The following is a 22335-nucleotide window of genomic DNA, read 5'->3' on the forward strand; positions in this document are numbered from 1 at the left end:
ATACAGACTGAAAGTGAGGAGATGGCAAGAGACATTCCATGCAAATGGAAATCAAAGGAAACCTGGAGTTACAATTCTCATATCAGACGAAATAGACTTTAAGATAAAGACTATTACAAGAAACAAACAAGGACACTACATACTGATCAAGGGATCAAACCAAGGAGAGAAATAAGCTTAAGAGTTATTTGCAGGAATAATGTCCCAGACAGACGGGACAGCTAGAGCAAAGACCCTAAGGGAGGAATGTGTGGCTTGTTTGAGGGATAGCAAGGAGGCCAGTGTAGTTCTAATAGAGTGAGCAAGGGGGAGGGCAGTGGCTGATGAGATCAGAGAGGTGGCAAGATGATTTAGGGTCTTGCCGGTCCTTGCAAAGACTTTGCTTTTTCTCGGGGTGAAATGGGAGCCACTGGAGCATTTGGAGTAGTGACATGATCTGACTCACACTGAATAGGATCATCCTGGCCATGGTTGAGAATAGACTCTTGGATGTGAGGGAGGCAATAATAGAAGCAGAGAGAGCACTTAGGAGACTGTTGTAATAATCCAGGGGCGAGACGATGGGCTGGTAAACCACGGGGCGATAGTTGAGATGGTAAGTGGTTGGCTTCTGGATATATTTTGTAATTATATGTGAACATGTCTGTCTTCCATCGGACTGTGAGTTCCTTAAAGGCAAGGACTAGGTCTTATTTATTTTTATATCCTTAATGCCTAGTACTATGCCTGACACACAGTAGCTGTTTAATAACTGCTGAATGAATGCATTCTATTTCTCAAAAAGATTATATGCTCTTTGGGGGCAGTATACATGTCTTTTGCATCTTTGCAATCCGCTCAGCATCAAGCCCTGTGCCTTCCTTGCCCTGGGTAAGTTTTCTCGGCCTCACAGTTCATGGGTTGATATAGGCTAAAGCCCCACTTCCCCAGACCCCCAGCCTACCAGGCTAATGGGCAGAAGGTAAAGGTCTTTTACTGTTTTTTCTCCAACTTCAAGTTTTAAAAGTACCCACCAGAATGTGTCTGGAGGCCCAAACACCCTTAAGGCACAGTGTGAGCGAGTAGAGAAAAGCAATCAGAATGAAGAGGGAACCACCTCTAACAGGTTTCCAAGGAAGGTTACCATTCTGGAGAGGTGCTACAGAGGACCTATGGCACCCTGATGATAGGGCATCAGAACCTAGGGACCCACCCTGTCTTCAGTGCCAACCTCGCAAAACCTTTACACTGTTTAAGGAGGACGGTAGAGGCTCCTGGGTGGCACAAGAAGGCTTCAGCAGCTCCACACACCACAATAACCACAGCATTGCCCGAACCTTTCTTGGTCAGCAAATACTTCAAGGCCAACTCACTCACTGGGCACACACCTGTGAAACCAAAGAGTCAAGTGGTATAACAAACTTGGTGCTTGGGGACGGGATAAGGGGTTCCTCCAGGGTCTTCCTGCTGGAGACAGTTCTTCTGTCTCCTGACTGTGCTTGTTTCCACTCTTCTGTCTTTCACCTCCATATCCTGGGTTAGCCCTGAGGTTGGTCCTTAAGGTCAGCTTCTTGCCTTGCAGCTCTGAGCTACTACAGTTGGGGCTACATTGAGTTCTTCTGCCTAATTTCTCTTAACTCTATAGGATTTAAGCCCATCCCTTCCTTCTCTACCCAGGAACCACAGCTGTCTTCCACTCTCCCCAGGCTGATGGCAATTGAGGCTCTCCAGAGTTCTCTTCCCTAGGAGTAATGAGGAATAGCCACCACCAACATGTTTCCTCCTTAGAGCAACCTGGCAAAGGGAAGCCATTGGCTGGGGGTTCTGGAGAGTAGGCAGACCCAGAATCCTGTCCAAGCCAAATTGAAATGTAGATGAACCATGGAATGAGGATGACATCTTGCTGCTCTACAACAGTCACAGAGTCTTTCCACACCTCTGTTTTCCAACTTTGCCCTGTGCAAAGTTCTGTTCTCTCTTGGGATGGCAGACATTGGCTCCAGGCCACAGTCCTAGAGATCCATGGTCATACCAACCTCAGAGGGGAGTAGAATCATCCTCTGGGACTCTAGTGGTCCCACCTGGCCCCTCCAGATATCAATGTATCTTACATTTAATGTTTGGCTTTGGTTGTTTTCTGGTGTCCAGAAGGATGGATATTCATCCAAAGAAAAGGACATTTGGCACAGTACCATGGCTTGAAGCCTGGCATGTGGAAGTTGTCCTGGATTCTGACGGATGCCTATCCTTTATCCCTTGATGTCTTATGCAAGTTCAAAGGGGTTCTCAGGAGATGAAGGTCATGGGCCAGGAGGGTACCAGCTAGTATGAAAGACTTAAAAGTGTCTTTGAGACACCCTGAGATGAGAGCTGCTAAATAAATGACTAGTCAAAAGAAGCCAGTTGACATCCCTCAAAAATCAGGCAAAGTTCATCTGAGCTGTCCCATTCATGCCTCATTTTCCCTCTGTTTGGTTTTGATATTTGGTTTTTGCTTTCTGCTTTCCACTTTGGCTTTGATCCTGAACTCCAGGCTTCTGCTTCCTCCTCTGAAAGGATCCATGGCAACGCTTACTAATGCATATAACTTATCCTGCTGCCTAATCAAACCCTGCCTCTCGGATCTTGGACAGAACCTGAGGCTTGGACACATATTCCTGTTACTGGCCCAGTGTGTTCTGGACTCATTTTCTACTAAGAAGTCCTCTTCCAGCAGGGAGTGAGAACTGGACTGACTGTCAAGTCTTATAGAAGTTGGAGCCCTGAGGTAGGTCAGAGAATGGAATGATTTCTTATACCCACCCACTGACATCATATAATCTCACACAATTGGGATCCAGAAGATCCCTTCCAAGGTCCCTACATAAAGAGTGATGGCTGGGAAATTCTGAGCAAAGCCAGTGGCCTCAGTGGCAAAGTTGATGAAGACACCATAAGAGAGAATGCCATGGGGGTGGTTGGCAATGATATAGTTGTGTTTGGGACAGAGGTCATGAGTCTTCACCAGCTGTTAGAGGGAGATTGGATCAGAGTAGTGGATAGAAGGAAGAGAGGACATGTGGACTCAGATCCCAGTAGGTAGCCTGTGTTGCCCTTGGGGAGCCCCAAATCCCTATTCACTGGGATGTCTTCACTGCCACAGGATTGCCAGGGATTATGATGCTCAGAGAGGCTGACCTGGGTCTGCCACTCTGAGGCAAGGTGTTATCCATTTGTCTCCCCACCTGCCCATCCATCTTGGGTCTCTATTCTGCAATATGCCTCTGGGTCTTTATGTCCACTGCTGGCCACCAAAGCCTTTGAAACCATGGGGCTGAATAGGGAGGAAGAGTCTGAGTAAGAGGGAATGAGGGTACTCAGAGGTAGCATAGTCACCATTACTGGGAAGTAATTTGGAAATAATTCCAGAGCGTCCAGTTTCATACCCAAGTTGAACGCCTACCACCAGCAGGTATGGAAGGGAAGGGAAGACTGGGTGAGATCTTGCCAATCCCTCTACTTCTCTCGGAGGTGGAGGGTTCTTCCTAAAATCTTCAGGTCACTAGAGGGGCCTCCTTCTCACATTTCCATATCTTGGGCACAGAGCTATAGGTATTGTCCCTAAATCCAACTCCCAAGGAGACACAGGAAGTCCCGGCTCCTCTGGAGCAGTCAGAAAGGTGGGAGGGAAGTAGTAGGATGCTGGGAGCACCCTCCCAGAAACCAGGCTCAATTCTTCCTGGGAAACCTGGCAGAGACCTCTGTTCCTTGCTGGGCTTTGCCCTCCTGTCTCCCTTTGCCTTCCTGTGCTCCTCTCCCTCTCTCCTTCGCTTCGCCTCCCTGACCTCCTTTCCTTTCCCTTTCCTCTTCTTTCCTCTCCCCACCTCTTCTCCATCTGTTTCTCCCACTCTCTCCTTCCACCCCCACCCCATCCCTGTGGTTCCATCCTTGGTACATACAGGGACCACCACTCTTCCCCTGTTTCTTACCTGGACTGTGGGTGTTTCAGTCATAGGCGAGCCAGGCTAAGGCGAGCACGCACAGCATCCCGAATTTAGTGAACACCAGAAAGTAGGGTATAAGAAGAATAGGAATAGCTCCTGAGGGGACACAAAGGGTTCGTGCCCTTCAGTTCCCTTCAAGTTTAATACACCTATCATAACCCCAATCTCTGCTCTGTAGTGAAGGAGCAGGTCGAGGCCGGTGTGAGACTCTTCTCTCCTCATCACACCCCCCAACACCCTACCACACTCCTAGCTCTGCTGTGGTCCGGGATGACCTCTGAGTCCCTGGATCTGGGTCCCCTTGATGGCTGGTATCTTAACTGAGGAAACAGCAGATCCATGACGTTCTCAGAGGAGCTCCTCAGCTGGGGTCAAAGGACAGCACTACTTGGCAATTGGAAGGAAACAGCATCTTGGGCCGGTGGCTTACATCCCCATTCTGGGACCTCAGGAAGTCCTTTCTGAAAGCTCAACCCTCCTTCCTTTGTGCAAATGCTCTGTCAGCACATTCCAGTGGAGAGGGGCAGCCTGCAGTGTATGGGCTGTTTGATGCTGAGAAGAAAACACATATTAGAAACTGCTTTACTTTGTTCAATTTTGTCCCATTAGAAATCTCTCAAAAGTTCAGAAGGGAGAAAAATCATCTCTGTTAGCAAAGGGTCACAGCAGGCTGTGAAATGCAGACGGGATACATCTTACAGCAGTGGAAGTTGAATTCCATTTTAAAATCTGCATTCATGAGAATGAGGGGCTCAGTACAGATATTGTGAATTTAAAAATACCCAGCTAAAAGAATGACTTCTTTGACAAGATAATATCATAGTAGATAAAAGTTTCAGAGAAGGGGAAGAAACTCAAGAGTTACCTGCCAGCAGGTTTGTCTCTAGCATTTTGGGCTTAGATGAAAATACAGGAAAAAGATGGAATGGAAATTAAAAAAAAAAAAAAAAGTCGTGTTATGGAGTAGAAGAAACCTTAATGGTAGGCTGAATTCCCCTTACAAGAGCTGGCTGAAGGGGTTGTTGTAAGCATACCAATTAAATAGGAAAAATAACAGGGGGAGGAATTTATGGGAAGATTGCCATGGATACAAATCTTGCTACCTCTGACCCTCATAAAAGATGAGAGTAAATTTGCTGGGTAAGCTTCAGAAGAAAACTTAGGTAATGTTAAATATGAATCATTATTATTATTTTTTCAACTTCTTTATTGGAGTATAATGGCTGTATAATGGTGTGCTATTTTCTGCTTTATAACAAAGTGAATCAGCTATACATATACATATATCCCCATATCCCCCCATCTTGCATCTCCCTCCCACCCTCCCTATCCCACCCTTCTAGGTGGTCACAAAACACCGAGCTGATTTCCCTGTGCTATGTGGCTGTTTCCCACTAGCTACCTATTTTACATTTGGTAGTGTATATACGTCCATGCCACTCTCTCACTTCGTCCCAGTTTACCCTTCCCCCTCCCCATGTCCTCAAGTCCATTCTCTAGTAGGTCTGCATCTTTATTCCAATCCTGCCCCTAGGTTCTTCAGAACCATATTTTATTATTATTTATTTTTTTTAGGTTCCATATACATGTGTTAGCATATGGTATTTGTTTTTCTCTTTCTGACTTACTTCACTCTGTATGACAGTCTCTAGATTCATCCATGTGTCTGCAAATGACCCAGTTTCATTCCTTTTTATGGCTGAGTAATATTCCATTTTACATATGTGCCACATCTTCTTTATCCATTCATCTGTTGATGGACACTTAGGTTGCTTCCATGTCTTGGCTATTGTAAATCGTGCTGCAATGAACATTGGAGTGAATGTGTCTTTTTGAATTATGGTTTTCTCAGGGTATATGCCTGGTGGTGGGATTGCTGGGTCATATGGTAACTCTATTTTTAGTTTTTTAAGGAACCTCCATACTGTTCTCCACAGTGGCTGTATCAATTTACATTCCCACCAACAGTGCAAGAGGGTTCCCTTTTCTCCACACCCTTAGAGGGATTTTTTTTAGTAGATTTTAAAAGTATTTAATTTAATGGGATTTTCTACACAGATGATCATGTCATCTGTGAATTAGGAAAGTTGTATTTCTTACTTTTCAATGTGTATGCTTTTCTTTCTATTTTTTTTTCCCCTCTTGCTTTACTGCACTTGCTAGGACTTTTAGTATGATGTTGAATACAAATGGTGAGAGTGAACATCCTTGCTTTGCTCCCCATCTTAGGGAGAAAGCTTTCAGTCTTTCACCATTAAATATGATATTACCTGCAGGGTTTTTTTTTTTTTTTTACAGATGCTCTTTATCAAGTTGAGAAAATTGCCTTCTATTCCTAGTTTGCTGAGAGATTTTATCATGGATTAAAGTTTGTCAAATGCTTTTTCTACATCAACTGATATAATAGTGTGTGTTTTTTCTCCCTTTGGTGGTTAATATGTTAGGCTACATTGATTGATTTTCAAATATTTACACTTGCATTCTGGGACAGAGCTCACTTGGTCATGGTATATTAATCTTTGTTTGATTTGCTTGTATTTTTTTGAGGATTTTTGCATTTATATTCATGAGGAATATTGGACTGTAGTTTTCTTTTTTGTACTGTTTTGTCTGGTGTTGGTATCAGGGCCTGGCCTCATAAATGAGTTGAGAAGTGTTCCTTCCTCTTGTATTTTCTGAAAAAGATTGTTTAGAATTTGTTGATATATCATCTTTAAAATGTTTGGAAGAATATGCTGTTGAAACCAACTGGGTCTGCAGATTTCTGTTTTGGAAGGTTTATAACCTTCCAAAATTAAAATTTTCTTTAATTAATAGTTACAGGTTATCTATTTCTGTTGGGTGAGTTTTGGTTGTTTGTGGTTTTCAAGGAAGTCTTCAAATATAATTGTTAATTTGTCTATTTTTTTCCAGTTCTGTCAGGTTTCACTTCATATATTTTAAAGCTCTATTGTTAGGTGCCTAGAAATTTAGGATAGTTATGTCTTCTTGGTGAATTGACCCTTTTACCATTATGTAATATCCTTTTTCACCCTTGGTCTTGATTTAAAAAAAATAAATTGAAACCTGTACACCCTCACATTACTAATGATTACTAGCTTAAGTTAAAGATGGTACCAATATGAAGCTAAGTGGGTCCTTTCTTCAAATCATTTCTGATTCATTTTGCTTGCTCACTTTTCCCATATAGTAATAGTCAACATTTACTGTACACTCATCATGTAAAACTAAGTATTTTATAAGTGTATTTTATTTAATCTTCATAAAACACCCATTAGGACAATAATCATTCTCATTTTGTGAATGAGGAACCCAGGTTCAGAGAAGTTAAATAACCACTTAAGGTCACACAGCCAGCTAGTGGGTGATCCAGAGTTAAGAACTCACACTCTTCCTCCAGAGACTGTACTCTTTGCCACTTAGCTCTAATTATTGCTTTCCTTTAGTCAATTATTAATTCCCATCAGTTCTGTCCTCCAAACATCTTTCAAATTATTCTATTCCCCACCTCCATGCTACCATCCGGTGCAAGCCACCATTCTCTCTCTCTAAGCTGACTGCCAATGTCTTCCCAACAGGTTACCTGCTTCAATTTGAACCATGATGCAGCCAGCATGCTAAATGCAAATCTCTGTCCTTCTATAGTCTATAACCAAGAACATGGCTGGTTTGTCAAAGAGACATTTCTGTGGTCCTGTGATTACTTAATGGATCAAAATTAGTGATAAATGTGAGAACCTATGGGGGTTAATGGTAATTCAATAATTCAACAACTCACATGTCTTCCTATGACTCTTAGGATGCAGTCCAGTCTCATAACCTTGGTTCTGAAGGTCCTCGGTGATGGAGCCCCTGGCCATCCCCTGGTTCTCTGCATGCCACCATACTGTTCTTCTGTCAGTTTCTTCAACTCATTGTGTTCCCCAGTCTCTGGGCTTCTGTGCATGTTGTCCCTTTTGTCTGGAAGACTCTTTCCTCAGCTCGTTGCCTGGCTAGCTCCTATTCATATTTCAGGCCTCAGGATAAATGTCACAGTTTCAACATTTTGGAGCTATCTTTAACTTCTCTCTCTTTCCAAAAAAAAAAAAAATCTCTCCCATTCATCCTCCTGCCTCTGTCTCCATTGCCACTGCTGTGGTCCAGAACTTGATCTCCTCTGGTCTGGACTGCAGCCTCTTGTCTATTCTTGCCTGCTGGTCTCTTCCCCTCCAGTTTATTTTCCATGCCGCAAATATATTTTTAAGGCACAGTCATAATGTTGTTTGCCTCCTCTGAAACCTTCAGTATTTTCCACTGCTAACAGGATAAAGTCCAAACATGTTAGCCTGCTGTTTAAGGCCCTCCATGGGCTGGCCCCACACACCTTCTTGGCCTCATCTCTCAGCACCGGCACTCACACCCCTTATGATCTAGCATGAGGTGATCATAACCACACTACTGTAAGGACACAGGGTGATCTGAAGTGGTTCATGGATGGAAAGTTATTTTAATGTGTAGTGAATAAAAGTGAATTCATGGTGGTAATGTAAAGTTTCCTGTTAGACTATATTAACTTAGGTTACAGGAATGAGTCAATTTGGGGAAAAAATGTTAAGTAATAATAGCATAAGTGGTACTCAGCTGTGGGAAGAACCAGAAAGTGGGATGCAAATGACTGAAGAATGGGAAACGGGGGTCCAACCACCTTAGTCTGCCCCCGATTCTTTCAACCCACCGTGCAATTTCACCTCTCCATGCCTTTGGTGATACTGTTCCCTTATTCTGACTACCCGCTCTCCAACTTTCTGTCTATATCAAAATTCTCTCAGCCCTCAAAGCTTAACTCAAATGATACCTCCTTGATGATATCTTTGCTTATTCTCTGGTCAGAATGAAGAGTTCCCTCCTCTACACACCCACAGCACATTAATTCTGCATCTATTTGGCCCTGTTTCATTTTGCTGCTTGTGTAGTTAGCACCTTACATGGCTGGCCCTTTGCCTTTTAGACAGTAAGCTTCTTTTTTTTTTAATAAATTTATTTATTTTTGGCTGTGTTGGGTCTTTGTTGTTGTGCACGAGCTTCTCATTGCAGTGCCTTCTCTTGTTGCGGAGCATGGGCTCTAGGCACGCAGGCTTCAGTAGTTGTGGCTCTCGGGCTCTAGAGCACAGGCTCAGTAGTTGTGGCGCATGGGCTTAGTTGTGCCATGGCATGTGGGATATTCCCTGACCAGGGCTCGAACCGTGTCCCCTGCATTAGCAGGCAGATTCTTAACAACTGCGGCACCAGGGAAGCCCTAGACAATAAGCTTCTTGAAAACAGCCTTCAGCACAGTGCCAAGCACAGGAGGATGACTCAGGATAAATGTATTTGTTACATTCAGTTGTAGCACAGGGAAGTTTGATTTCAAAATTCTCCAAGTGACAGGTGAATGTTAACAGGGAAAGAAACCACCAATGCCCTTATTCCAAATAAAGAAAGGCCCTCTGAGGTTCCAGGTTGTGCATGAGTGTGTAAGGCTATGGACAGCCTGTCATTTCTAGTGTAAAACGAAAACCTGGTGTCTTAATCAGTTGGCTCAAAGCCTTCAGAAATCCAAGAATGTGGCTGGTTTGTCAAAGACGAGTTTCTGTGGCTTTGTGATTACTTATTGGATCTGTATTACCATAAATATGAGAACCCGCGAGAGTAAAAAAAAGATAACTTAGTAAGTCAGCAAACATAGACGAAGCATACCTCATGTGAAATATCTGTGCTAGAAGCAATGGGGGCAGGCTTGGGGCCTGGAAGGAGGAGGGTGAAAAGCATAAGTATGAAAATGATGAAAATACCTTAAGTATGGTTACTGATAAGTTGTAAGAGCATTTATTGTCAACAAGCACACTGTTCAGCACTTAATGTACATTAGCTCATTTAATCCTCTCATGACCCTGAGAGGTAGATTATTTTGTTATCCCCATTTTACATATGAAGAAACTGAGGTTCAGAGACATCACATATCTTCATTTCAAGCTTTGGGGAAGAAAGTAGGTAGCATTTGTTGAGTCTTTATTATGAACCAAGAGCTACTTTAAGCACTTTGTGTATGTTTAATTAATTTTAAGTCATATTAAGACATGTAAAAAATAAAGTTCCTGCTTTCCAGAAACTCATAGTCAAGAGGGGAATACTGACACCATAAATAATGGATATATCCTAGAGGGTGAGAACAATACAGTTAGGGTTCAAATGTCATTTTATGGGGACCAAAGTAGAAGGCCATTCTTTACTACCAGGCAACCTAGAAAGCCTTCTTGCAGAAGGTAAGAGTTAAATTGAATCTTGAAGGAAGAGTAGGGTTTTGACAGATGGATTTGTGCTGGAAGGGCCTTCCACGCACAAGGAAGAGCTCAAATGAAGGCCTGGAGATGGAAGAGTCCAAGGTCTGTGAGTAATACCATAACCTGCAAAAGTACAGGGAGCATGGGAAGCCATGGAACAGGAGATGACACTGGGAGGGAGCAGGGGAGCTCAGGTCCCATGTTGAATGGAATGAGCAGCCAATGATTGTTCTTAGCAGAGGAAGACCGTGATTATATCTGCGTATCAGTAAGATCATCTGAGACGACTGTACGAGCAGGAGAAACGGTAGGCAGAGAGGTCAGCTAAGAGTTGCAGTGACTTAGATGAGAGGCAATGGAAACGTGAAATCAGCCACTACTTCAGAAATCAATTTGAACGATACTATGGAGGTAGAATTTTCAGGGGTTTGCAGTTGACTGGATGTAGGGGGTGAAGGAGAGGGAGTAGTGAATGATGCCTTGAAAGGGCCTGTGGGAATGCTCGGCAGGTATCAGAGTCTCTGCCTCATTTTCTAGGATCTAGTTACTCATTAGTCTTCCTGAAGGTGCAATAAATTTAGAGTCTAGGGTGCCTGTCTCAGAAGTGGTAGTTACTCTTCTGTTGATCAAACGTCTTCTAAGGTGGGGTGGTTGGGCTCTGATGTCAATTTCTATAACAGAAAGAAAATGAACATCTACTGAGGGTTTTCTTTCCTCTATGATTTTCAGAATGGTCTTGAGAGCTCTGTTCTACAATGGTAGAGGGTGAATGACTTACTTGCACAAGCTCACACAACAAGTAAATGGCAGACCTGGTCTGTCTGACTCCCAAGAGTATGTTCTATTTTTTGTATTATCAGCAACCAGAGATAGGAGGCAGACACACACACACACACACACACACACACACACACAAAGATGTCCATGAGAGAGAAAAAAGAACAAGAAGTGGACTGAAAGGTCTTTACTGAGGAGAAGAAATCTGAAAGAATCAACAGTGTCAAGCTTGGTCTTGCAAGAAACATAACAATGACAAGACGTGGCTCCTGTTTTCATGGAGCTTACTGGGTAGAGGAGGCATAGGGTATAAAGGCTGCTATGCAACCAATTTTTCCAAAGTGCTCTGGACTTTCAGAGATAATGTAGTCTCAGGTTGCCAGGAAAATGTTGCAGAGAAGGTATGACTTGAGCAATATCTCAAAGGAGGGGTTGTCCATGGATAGTCCAGGAAGGGTGTTCAGGGAATCTTTTAAGTGGAGGAAATAGAGCAGAGGTGAAGGAGTGAGAGAGTAAGTACCCTTCACATTTGTTCTGTGAATAGATTGCCTGGAATATGAGCTTTGCCTAGGGGAAGAGTAGGGGGATGAGCCGGTAAAGAGTTCGAGGCAGAGAGTGCAGCAGTGCTTTGAATGCCCAGGATAACACATTTGTACTTCATCAAGTAGGCAAGGGAAAACCGCTGACTATTTTTGAGCAGCAAAGGGCTGTAATCAAAGATGCATTTGAAAGACTCTCCTGGTTGTAGGCAGTGGAATATATGGGAGAGGGTGGAGAATAGAAGGCCAAGAAAGAGGATATTGCAACAGTTTAGATAGATGGCAATACAAGCCCAGAAAAGAAGAGACAGATGGAGAGCCATCTTTTAACTGGAAGCTGGGCCTCAGAGGGGCTCTCAGGAGCATTGCTTAATTCCAAGGGTCATGAATATTTATATTCTACATCTCCCCCAAACCATCTCTTCATTCTTCTCTCCTCGCTTCTTTTCTCCTTCTTGTCCCTCTGCCTTTTCTCTCCCCCTCTTCCCTACTTTTTCCCCCATCACTCCCAGTAGTGTTCAGTAATCAGCCATGATTCTCAACATCATTCAGGAAGGAGGAGAAGCGCTGAGGGAGGCTCTGAGCAAGACAGAAAGAATGAAGGAAAGAGGGTGAGAAAAAGAAGGAAGAAATGAATTAGGAAGGAGGAAGGGAGGGAGGAAGGAAGGAATGACACTTTTCTGTAAGGAGCATTTACTGGGAACCAGGCCATGGACCCCTTTGGCAGTCTGGTGAAGCCCTTTTCTGAACAGTATTTTTTAATGCACAAAATAAAATACACAGAGTTACAAAGGAAACTCATCATAGTAAAACACCGTTATCAAAATATTGCCAAAAATGTCATACAGTAACATGGGCTTCTTGATTTATGCATTAAATAACCACACCTAATGGTAGTTCCAATAACTGTTGGAATTTGGACGTGGTAACGAGCATAAATGAACTTTTGAGATGACTGCAACAACTGGCATGTGAAATGTAAATCTCTGTGATGTCTATTATCGACAAATTCACAGGTATTTCTGTGGTTTGCTGCCTACATTCATCATTTCAATATGAAGTTAGTGAAAATAAACAGGTAAGTTTTTCCATCCAAATTCAACGTTGTCCCTCCCTGCCTCATTCTAGGTCTATAGGTCCTTAGTTAAGAACCACTGCTCTACGGGGTCATATAGCTTCCCACAGATGGGACTTGGCAGCCTCCTAACCTGTCCCATCCTTCAGAATGACATTTCTCCACGTCCAGTTTCCAAACTTGCCCCTGTAATTGGCTGCTCACAAAGCCCTGGTTTCTGACTGAGAAAAGCTTCAAGCTCTCAGCCCATTTGCCCAGCACTGATGACTGTCATTCTCTGAGTCCATTGAAGAACTGGCCCTTTCTCAAAATTCTGTCTAATGAGTCACTCATGCAGCCCACAGATTTTCCATAATTCTCTCATCATAGTCTTATCCTGGAAAATCACCTTACATCTACCAGTAACACCAAATCTGCCCCTGCCCCCGAATAGGTCTCTTTTCAGCTAGTTCACAGGGGACAGTCCTGAGAGAAGGTTGGGGTAATCTTTAAACCAGGAAACCTGCAGCCTCACTCCTGGTCTTCATGCCCCTCAGATGGGAGGAGAAAAATCTAATGAACTCAACAGTAGCCATCTCTCTGAGTGGAGAGGCACAGTCCTTCCCAGAGAGAGAGGACCAATGAAATGATCTCTTTGGAGCCCTCCTCATCTGGAGATTCCTGGTCTCTTTCTTCATCTGTTCCCTTGTGCTCTCCAGCCCCTGGGGTTCACTCACCTACAAAGACATAGGCTGGGATCCACTGCAAAACAGAGAGTGTTTGGAGGCTTTCCTGAAGATACCGATGGGAGAGAAAGGCAATGGCCACGGTGCTGTTCTGTTATGGTAAGAAGGCTGGTGCCTCCAAAGCTGAGCTGATTGCAGGTGCTTTGCTTTAATCTCATCACTGAGTCCTTTTATCTGCTGGAGGTTTTAGCCTTGACTTAACGTTTCTCCAGTCTTCCCTGTTCTCTTCTCACCTCAACTTCCTACACACACACACCAGGCTTTAGATCATACTTTCTAATCTCTCTAATATGCATCCTTTCCCCACAGATGCTCAATTGCCTCGGGCTGGTTCTAGCTGTGTGTGTGGGAGGTGGGGTGGGGAGGAGGGGTCCCTCACAAATTAGTGCAGGAAAAGGGAATGGCTTAGGCCTCAAATAGGATCTCTGAAAAGCAGTCTGCTCTGGTGGATGCTCTTTGACTCCTCCTGTCTTCTGCTGAGAGCCACCTAGTCGACTAGAGCCTTTTTTTGCATGAATATCTAGACTTCTCAGATCCCTCCTTGTGCCTCTGTTCCCAGGGGTTCTGTACCAGTGGCCAGTGGGAGAAGCATTGCACAGAGAGCAGACCTGGCTTTCGGTCCTGGCTCCGCCAAGTTCCTCCCCGGACGCTGTGGGGGAATCGCTCTGTTTCTCTAGATCTGTTGTTGGGAGGCATTCTAGTTGCTAAAGGCATGGACTTTAGAGCCAGATAGCTGGGGTTCAGATCTCAGCTCTTCCACTTACAAGTTGGCAAATCTCTGTGGCTCGGTTTCCCCAACTGTAAAATGGGGATAATAATGGCACCTGCTTCATAGGGTTGTTCTGAGGATTGAGTGAGTGAATGTAAAGCACTTAGCACAGGGCCTGGCACACAGGAGGTATTACTGTAAGTGTTTCCTATTATTATTCTTCGTTTAATTAAATGAATGACTACTGAACATCTATTATGTTTCAGGCTAAAAGGCTTGCTTCTGCACACCAGCCTTTTCAAATTTAAAGATTGTCTCCAGGTCCCAGGCCTGTGGATTCCTTTTTTTGGTAACTATCTGTTGAGTGATTACCGTTTGCCAGGTTCTGTTCTAGGTGTTGAGGATTCATTGGGGAAGAAGATGGGCATGATTCCTGCCTTCGCTGAACTCACAGTCTAGTGGAGGAGACAGACATTAAAAACTTACAAAACTGTCTATACACTTGAATTTCTGATAAGCATCCTAAAGGAAAAGGCCAGTAATTCTCAGCATAAGGCTTCTAATGTAGGTGCTCAAAAAAATCTTTTGAATGTAATCAAAAAGGTTGCTAGGAAAATCAAATACAAAAAGGTATCAAGTGTCCTACAAGTACAAGGAAATATTGATTCCTTAGCCTTTTCCAGGAATATTAGTGGAACTCTGTCTCCCTCCCTATCTCCCACTCTGGCTTGGGCCTCCTCGATTAGACTGACTAATATGAATCTTCGGAGTTTAGCTTAGGGGATGGTTTTGGTGCACCTTGGGATGTATTGTCCTCCCCCAATGTACCCTCCATGGCCACTTGACATGCCACCCTTCCTCCTCTTCCTCTTTCTTTTCTTCCCCTTGGTTAGCTGGGGTTACCAAACTGCTTCTTGGGGGCTAGTTGGCCACATACAGGGTGAGACATATAAGAGCACATCTGCTCAGAATCTGCAGGGGAGAAGGGAGAGAGGTAAGAGGTGGGCCTGGGCTCTTCCAAGGCAAAGCACAGATGTGGGGAGGGCGAGAGTATCCTGGATAGATGAGTTCCAAAATGCTGCCAGCTCCAAGGCTGCTTACAAATCAGGTCTCTACCCCGCTTCACTTTCAGATGGGTAAATGGAAGAGGCCTAGAAAGGGCTCACACATGGTGCTAGATGCAGGGCAAAGACGCACGGATTTCTATTTCTGTCTCCCTATTGTCCGGTTCAGGGCCTGGTACTGTGTAGGCATTCAAGTAAATGCTTGTGGAATAAATAATGAGGTCTGGTTTCCTGGTTCTTTAAGCAAGATGGACTGGCAGGGCTGGGCCATGACACTGATTTGCCAGCCATTTCCCCCCCAAAACAAAGAGCATACCATCTGAGCTGGAGTCTCCCTGAGCCAACAGGACAAGGATAACACGAACACCAGTGAATGTAGTAAAAGCAGGAAGAAGAGAAGTAGGTGACCAGACAAATCCTGAATAACCAGCACTCATGATTTCTCAAGTACAATCCAACCAAGCAATAAGCAAACCCTTAGCTGCCTCGGAGTAAACAGTATCAAAGGAGAGGTGGCTGAGAAGCACAAAAGGGTCTGGTAGTTTTCTTCATAGACATTTAGGGCTGATATGATTCTAACCCTCAAGAAACTCACAGTCCAACATGTGAGGTAGATGGAATCACAGACACCCGAATGGGGTGCCGTGGGGTGTGCAGACACAGATGAGAGAAGCATCCGCCAGCCTGAGGAGGACAGGGAAGCCTCTATGGAAGCAGAGGTGCTGCGGTGAGGAGAAAGGGTGCAAAAGGCATGGAAGGACAGCACGGGGAAGACTGCAATTAGCTCACCAAACCAGAAGCTAAGAAGCTTTGCAGGAACAACAGAAAACCAAAGAAGACTGTAAGGAAAAGGAGAGCAAGGGCACTTGGGAGCTCAGGAGAAGTGGGTGGAAGTGAGGGAAATGCTGAGAAAGAAGCAGCCCTAGGATTCCTTCTTCCTGGATTCTGAAGGTTCACCCTCAGCCTTCAGAATGACTCATTTCTAGAAAGCTTTGGATAGCTGAGGTTCGCCATAATGTGTTTTCTTCTGATCGTTCCCCTTCAATCATACTCTTACTTGTTTCGGTACTGCAATTTCAGCAATACCTGCATAGGAGAACCTATTTAATGCCAGTCAATGGGCTAGGTACTATACAAGGGACATACATAGTCCCTTCTTTCACCAAAGTTTTATTGAGGTTCTACTCAAGCCTGGCATTATTCTAGGTTGATAATCATGTGTGTGGTGGGTCAGGGGGCTGGCAGGGAGTGAAAAGTACACACATCATCAACACAAGGATTGGGGCCATCAGAGAAGTATAAAGAAGACGGAGGGGATGGCTAGTACCTGTGTGACCTTGGACAAGACACTTCCCTTCTCTGAGTCTTGGTTTCCTCCTCTGGAAAAAGGGACTAATCATATTTATTTGCTGTGAGGAGTAGTGGTAATGTTTGAAATGTTCTCGGGCAGTGTCTGCCACTCAGAAGCTTTTCCATGGTACTGGTACTCAGCTGTGCGGGGGGGTGGCATTTGCAATGGGCTTCAACAGGCAGAGAAGTAGGAAGAGCGATCTGTCTTGTGGTGGCTGGGGAGACACAAAAGTCTGCAGGTTTGCTTTGTTAGAGGGACTAGTTTCATTTGATAGGAGCCTCAGGTTTGTGGAGGGGAGCAGAAAGACAGAAGATTGGACGTTGGCAAGTGGGGATGTCTTCCTCATAAATCCCTTTATGTCTGGAGATCAGCAGCTCTAGAAAGAACCTACAGAAAGTAAATGAACCCAGGAGTAGTGGCTGGAGGTGGGGACCGAGGAGGTAGAGGGTGGGACAGAACAGTGTATTTCAAAATCTCTTGGAAGTCACTGGATCACTTCTCAGGGCAGGCAGGCTCTGGGGAACAACAGCATATAGTGCCTTGGTTCAGGCTAGAATGACCAACTATGTCTATTTGCTAGGGGCTGAGGAGTTGCCCGGGACTCAGGACTTTCAGTGCTAAAACCAGGGTGGTTTGGGACTTATTGGGACAGCTTGTCCTCTAGTTCAGGCCTTTGTCACTGTCTCCTGGACTTCAGCAGGCTGCTCCCCACTGCTCTACCTCCCTTTGGTCCTTTGCTGCTAGAGGATTGCTATCAAACACAGCTCTTACCCTCTGCCCTGTTTCTAACCCTCCAAAGGTTCCCATGGCCTCCGGGATCAAGTTTGAACCCGAGAGCCTGGCCTCCAGAGCCCTTGCTCCACTGGTTTCTGCCCTCCTTGAAAGTCTCACTTCCCATAACTTTCACACCACACCAGATACAGCCTCCTTTCCCAACCAGGAAGTGCCCTTTGCTATTCTGGGCCTTTGCCCACGGTGGTCTCTTATCAGCCTACGCATGCTTAGCATGTCCTACGCATGCTTCAAGTTGCTGTGAAAATGTCACCGTCTGAGATTCTCCACCCTGCTCTCTCCTCTGGATTCCCAAGGTACATTATACAGACTTTTGGGAGAGCAAATATTAGGAAGTTAGTTTGAGAGTGTAGACCCCACTGCTATATCCAGCTTCTAGTGAGATGCTTCATGTACAGTAAGCTTTTGGTATATATATCTTGAATAGTCAGCATATTCACATGATTCAAAATTCAAGAGGGTCTATAGGGAAATTCAGTGAAAAGTCTCCTTCCCACTCCTGGCCTCTAACAATCCCACACCCCTCCTCCTCTTCCAGGGAAATTTTATGCGTGCCCAAGCAAATAAGGTAATTTGCTTTGTTAAATGAATAAAGGAAATAACAGTAGAAATCTAGAAACAATACAAATGTTCAAAATCTGGACCTGGCTAAGTAAGCAATTATATAGGAATCTTATAGACAATCTGCAGTCATTAAAAGTCATAAAAATTATTATAAGGTAGACTCAGTAGTATATGATATGGTAAGCTTTCAAAGCAGAGTATAAAGCAGACCTCTCCACTGAATACACTTTGTGAAGTGATAGGATGAAAGGGGGTCTGAGAGGGAAATGATTGCTGCTTTAAGGTGAAGGGATTCTGGGTTTCCTTTTATGTAAAGTTGTTTGAATATGAAAAGAAAGAGGCTGCATTATTGTGAATCTGCCTGACGAAGAAGCATGATTCATGATGGGACTCATTCATTCAATAATTCATTCTGCAGACACTGAATGCTGGCTTTGTCAGGAGAAGGCCAGAAACAGTGCTGAGCTTCCCAGGAAGAGCACTAAGTAGGCGACAGGCCCTAAGAAACTCTAATGGAGCCAGAGGGGTGGGGAGTGTGATGAGTTCATTGCCAGGCTGTTGAGTTCGAGTTTTTGTTCATCATGAGGAGTGGTGTGGTAGATAGATGATAGGATATGGGTCAGGGAGCTCAGCAGAAAGGTCAGGGCTAGTGCTGGCCATCAGCATACATGTGGTGTGTCATGGAAGCCGGAGGTGGGGTGAGCTCACCCAGGCAGAAGGTAGACAAGGAAAGGAGAAGACAGGTTCCATAAAGCGGGTGAGGAGTATTTCTGCCAATCTCTCAATGTCTCTGAGCCGGGGACAAGGGCACCAGGGTAGCAGAGGTGATATCTGTTGCTGAGTGTGGGAGGGCCTCAGAGTTCAGGCAGAAATCCTCCCTCCCAGCCCCTGGCTGCCAAGTCTCATGCGCTCACAACCTGGGTCTGGTCTTAGTAGTCCAAGAGGGCCTGGTAGATCAAGAGGGGGGGCTTTGACGGGCTTAGAAAATGTGTAGGAACCCTTAAGTGAGAGGGTGGAATAGAGAGAGGGTTTAAAAGATTCACTTGTACCAAGATTGGATGGGGCTGGAAACAGGTGAGCCTGGCACTGGGAGCAGGAATGTTCTACAGGTTGAGGGATGTAGGGCCCCAGGAAGGGGAAAGTTCTGAGTCCGGGGTATTCCCCTAGTGAGCAGGTCTCATATGTGCCCTTAAAGGGCCTGGCCAGCAAAGCTGATAGAATCATTGCTCAAAATTTAGACAGAGAAAGGGGAGGGGTGATCCCCAGAGCAGTGTGCCAGTGTGGTATTTCGCCCACCTTCATATGTCCCCCGTGATTTGTGCTTCCCAGGGAATGTGGCAGACTGGAAGGACGTGGCCTGTGGAATCAGGCCCACCTGGAAGCCAGGCCCAGCTCGACACTTAGGGCTGAGTGATCTTTGGGAAATCCCTTCTCTGAGCCTCAAGTTCCTCATTTACAAATTGAGGCAATAATAATATCTACCTTGGGACGTTGTTGTGAGGATTACAAATAGTCAACTCCTAGTATACAGTAGGTGCTCAATACATGAATTCTTGTTATTTGTGCTACCAAATGGGAATAGGATGGCCTAAGTCATTGCTGAGTTGTATTCTCTTGGAAGGAGTTATTGCCAGTTGGGACAAGAAACTGAAATCTTTTTGTTTACCATCTTTTCACATATGTTTGTCAAAGGCGGTCTGGTGGGCAGATAAGTAAAAACCGTTCTCAATTTCCACTGCAGGTAACAATTCTCTCCTGTGCTGGTCATCTCCAGCACACAAAGAAAAGCATGTTCACAAACCTTTTCGCTGGTGGTGATATATATAGAAGACTGAGAAAGCAATAGGGGGGCAGGGGTTAAAATAAGTTGTGAAATACTGAATTTAAAAAACAATGCATCCCCTCCTCTGGCCGCCAAACTTACAAACATTTGCGCCATGTTTTCTAATTGTTCAAAGTGCTTTTCCATATTTTATTTCATTTGTTTCTTACTCTGGCCTGTGAGGTAAGTAGGCCAGATGTTGTCAGCATCTGGGAGGCGCTAAAACTGAGAGAGCTGGTATTAGAACCCATACCTCCTTGCTATGGAGCGTGAGTGAACTGAGCCAGGTTAAACCTTGGATGAATAGGTGAAAAGCAATCTGTGAGGAAATGATGTGCAGGTGTTGGAAGGAGCTGTTTTGCAAGGAGACAAAGGTCACAGTGCCATCTTGTTGTTGGGTGTCTGAAAGAGCTGGGTGGCAGTGTATCTTTTGTGCTGATGAGCAAACCAGAGGCCCACAGTAAGGAGAGGAGGACTTTGGAACTCAGTTGACATAGAGAGGTGGATTTGGGTTCAAAAGTTTTATCCTTTGCACGTTGTTTTAAATGACAGCAGTGACCCCGGTGACCTGGCTGGCCCTGGGTCACCCGGCTAGGGAGGGGCAGAGCACTGAGGATTGAGACTCAATTCAGAACCCTTAACTCCAACTTCTTGGGCTTGAAATCAGCTCATTCAGTCCCCTGCCCTGTCTTTCTTACAGGGGTGTTGAAAAGAATAAGAGTGGAAAGGACAAATCACCACATGATGGCATTAAAAGAAGTAGTGCCCAGCGTTCACCTTTTCCAAATAACTAACTGGCCTCCATGTGAGAGCTACAGAGGGCAAATATTTTGGCTACACTGATATGTTTGCACGGTCTACGTATTAGCCGTGTGCTGAAGTAAGTCACTCACTGTGTTTCCCCAAGCCAGTTTCTTTCCCTGTAAAATGAAGGCATCATCTCCTGCCTGACGGGTTGTGAGAACGAAATATGCAGCATACGTGAAATAAGCATAGCGCAAACGATGAGGCAGTACTGTTATCTGTGGAATGCTTTGAGTCCTCGCTTGCCGCAGTCCACCACACTCAGCTCACTCTAGGACCCTGAAACGCCTTCTTCTGGTGGGAGTAGAGAAGGTGGTTCTCTTTTTGTTTTCTCTAGCCGCCAGGCAGGCAGACTGAACTAGGGAGGAAAATGGAGGAAGATGGGTTTGCTCACCGCCTCTCTCTTCTTGTCCCCCATCTGAGGGGGAAATGGCAGGGGGGAAGCAGGGTGGCATAACCTTTTCTTCGGTGAGTCAGCTAAAAAGGAATTTCTAGAGCTCCAATAACATATAAGTGGTGGTTTGGGTTTGGATTTTTCAAGCTGCTCCCTCTTTTTAAGCTGCTTTGAGATGCACAACTAAAAGCACATGCAATTGGGAAGCACATGGAAAATGACAGAAGCACAGCTTGTTACCAATGTGAACTTGAAGAAATCACTCAGCGTCTCTGGCCCTGTTTTCTCATCTGCAAAACGGGGACGATGCTACCTATTTCGCAGGGTCATTGTGAGTATTAATAGCATGTGAAAGTGCCGGGTCTGGTGCCTGGCACAGAACAGAGTTTCGAACACCTACCTTTCCATTCCTTTTCCCTTCCTAGTGGACAGACCATAGTCACTGAGCTCAGAGGAAAACACTTATTATTCAGCCTATTATCATGGCTGCCATTATTCATTTAATTCTCACAACAACCCTATGAAACAGCTCATCTATGAACATAGAGAAAACAGAGGAGCAGTTCAGAGAAGTTATATTGCCCAAGGTCACACAGCTTTCAACTTTTAAAGCCAGGATTCAAACCCACTTTGTCTAGTTTGCCTCTTCGATATCAGAATGTGAGGGGGCTTCATCAGGCTGGATCTTCTGGAAAGACCATCTTTAAATAGACTCAGACCAAGGGGATAACCCCAACCTGGCCCATTTTGGGAATGAGCTCAGGGTGGAGTTTCAAGGGCACGAAATAGGCCATTGCTAGGGACAGCCTGGCAACAACTGGAAGAGAACTACAAATGAATGTTTGATTCCCAAATCTGTGGGGAAGTTAACCTGTGCTCTGCCAGTTTCAGGAGCTTATGCTGTGAGGGTGACATGAATTCTTTATTAAGCAGTATATGTTTAGCAATAAATATATCATTGGTAGTCTTCTGTCATCTCTCACTAAACATAACGTCCTATTCATCGTCTGACAGCCCTCCATTTACCACGCTACAAAGGAGAGGGATCTGAGTCTCCTTTTCAAACCCCTGTCCGAAGCTAGACTGCAGAAGCTAGAATAGGAAGGCTGAGTCATCTTCTTAAAAGAAAATGAAGTGTACCAAAGCCACATAGAACAAAAGTATGTTTTCTATAGGTATCATTTGTTTTCACACATGGCTTCTTTTCTAGGGTATTAACCCGGGAGCTGAGGACGTGTCTTCTCTTTACCGCAGAAAGTAGGTACCTTTCCTTGTCATCTGTGCTGTCCCCCCTCTTTCACCCCCAGTTATTGGCATGACTGCAGGTACCTTATTAACTAGCAAAGTAACTGCCACGGCACACTGACCGCTTGGGACTGTGCCAGGTATGGCACAGCACGGGCAAAGAGGGCCAAAATGGTCTTCCAGCAGCCCACTTAAGAGCTAGGCTATGGACTG

The 22335-nt window shown here is 44.8% G+C and overlaps 1 pseudogene across 1 annotated transcript; it reads right to left on the reverse strand.

Moving 5' to 3' along the window:
* Nucleotides 1-1173: 1173 nt before the first annotated feature.
* On the reverse strand, nt 1174-21671 carry LOC309653379 (diacylglycerol O-acyltransferase 2-like protein 6; annotated as a pseudogene). Its single transcript has 6 exons — nt 21615-21671; nt 13369-13468; nt 3954-4058; nt 3355-3430; nt 2782-2986; nt 1174-1367 (listed from the first exon to the last, which is right to left on the reverse strand). The product of its transcript is annotated as a diacylglycerol O-acyltransferase 2-like protein 6 (transcript).
* Nucleotides 21672-22335: the final 664 nt, after the last annotated feature.

The sequence above is a fragment of the Balaenoptera physalus genome, assembly GCF_965194825.1.
Source record: "Balaenoptera physalus genome assembly, chromosome: Y".
NCBI lineage: Eukaryota > Metazoa > Chordata > Mammalia > Artiodactyla > Balaenopteridae > Balaenoptera > Balaenoptera physalus.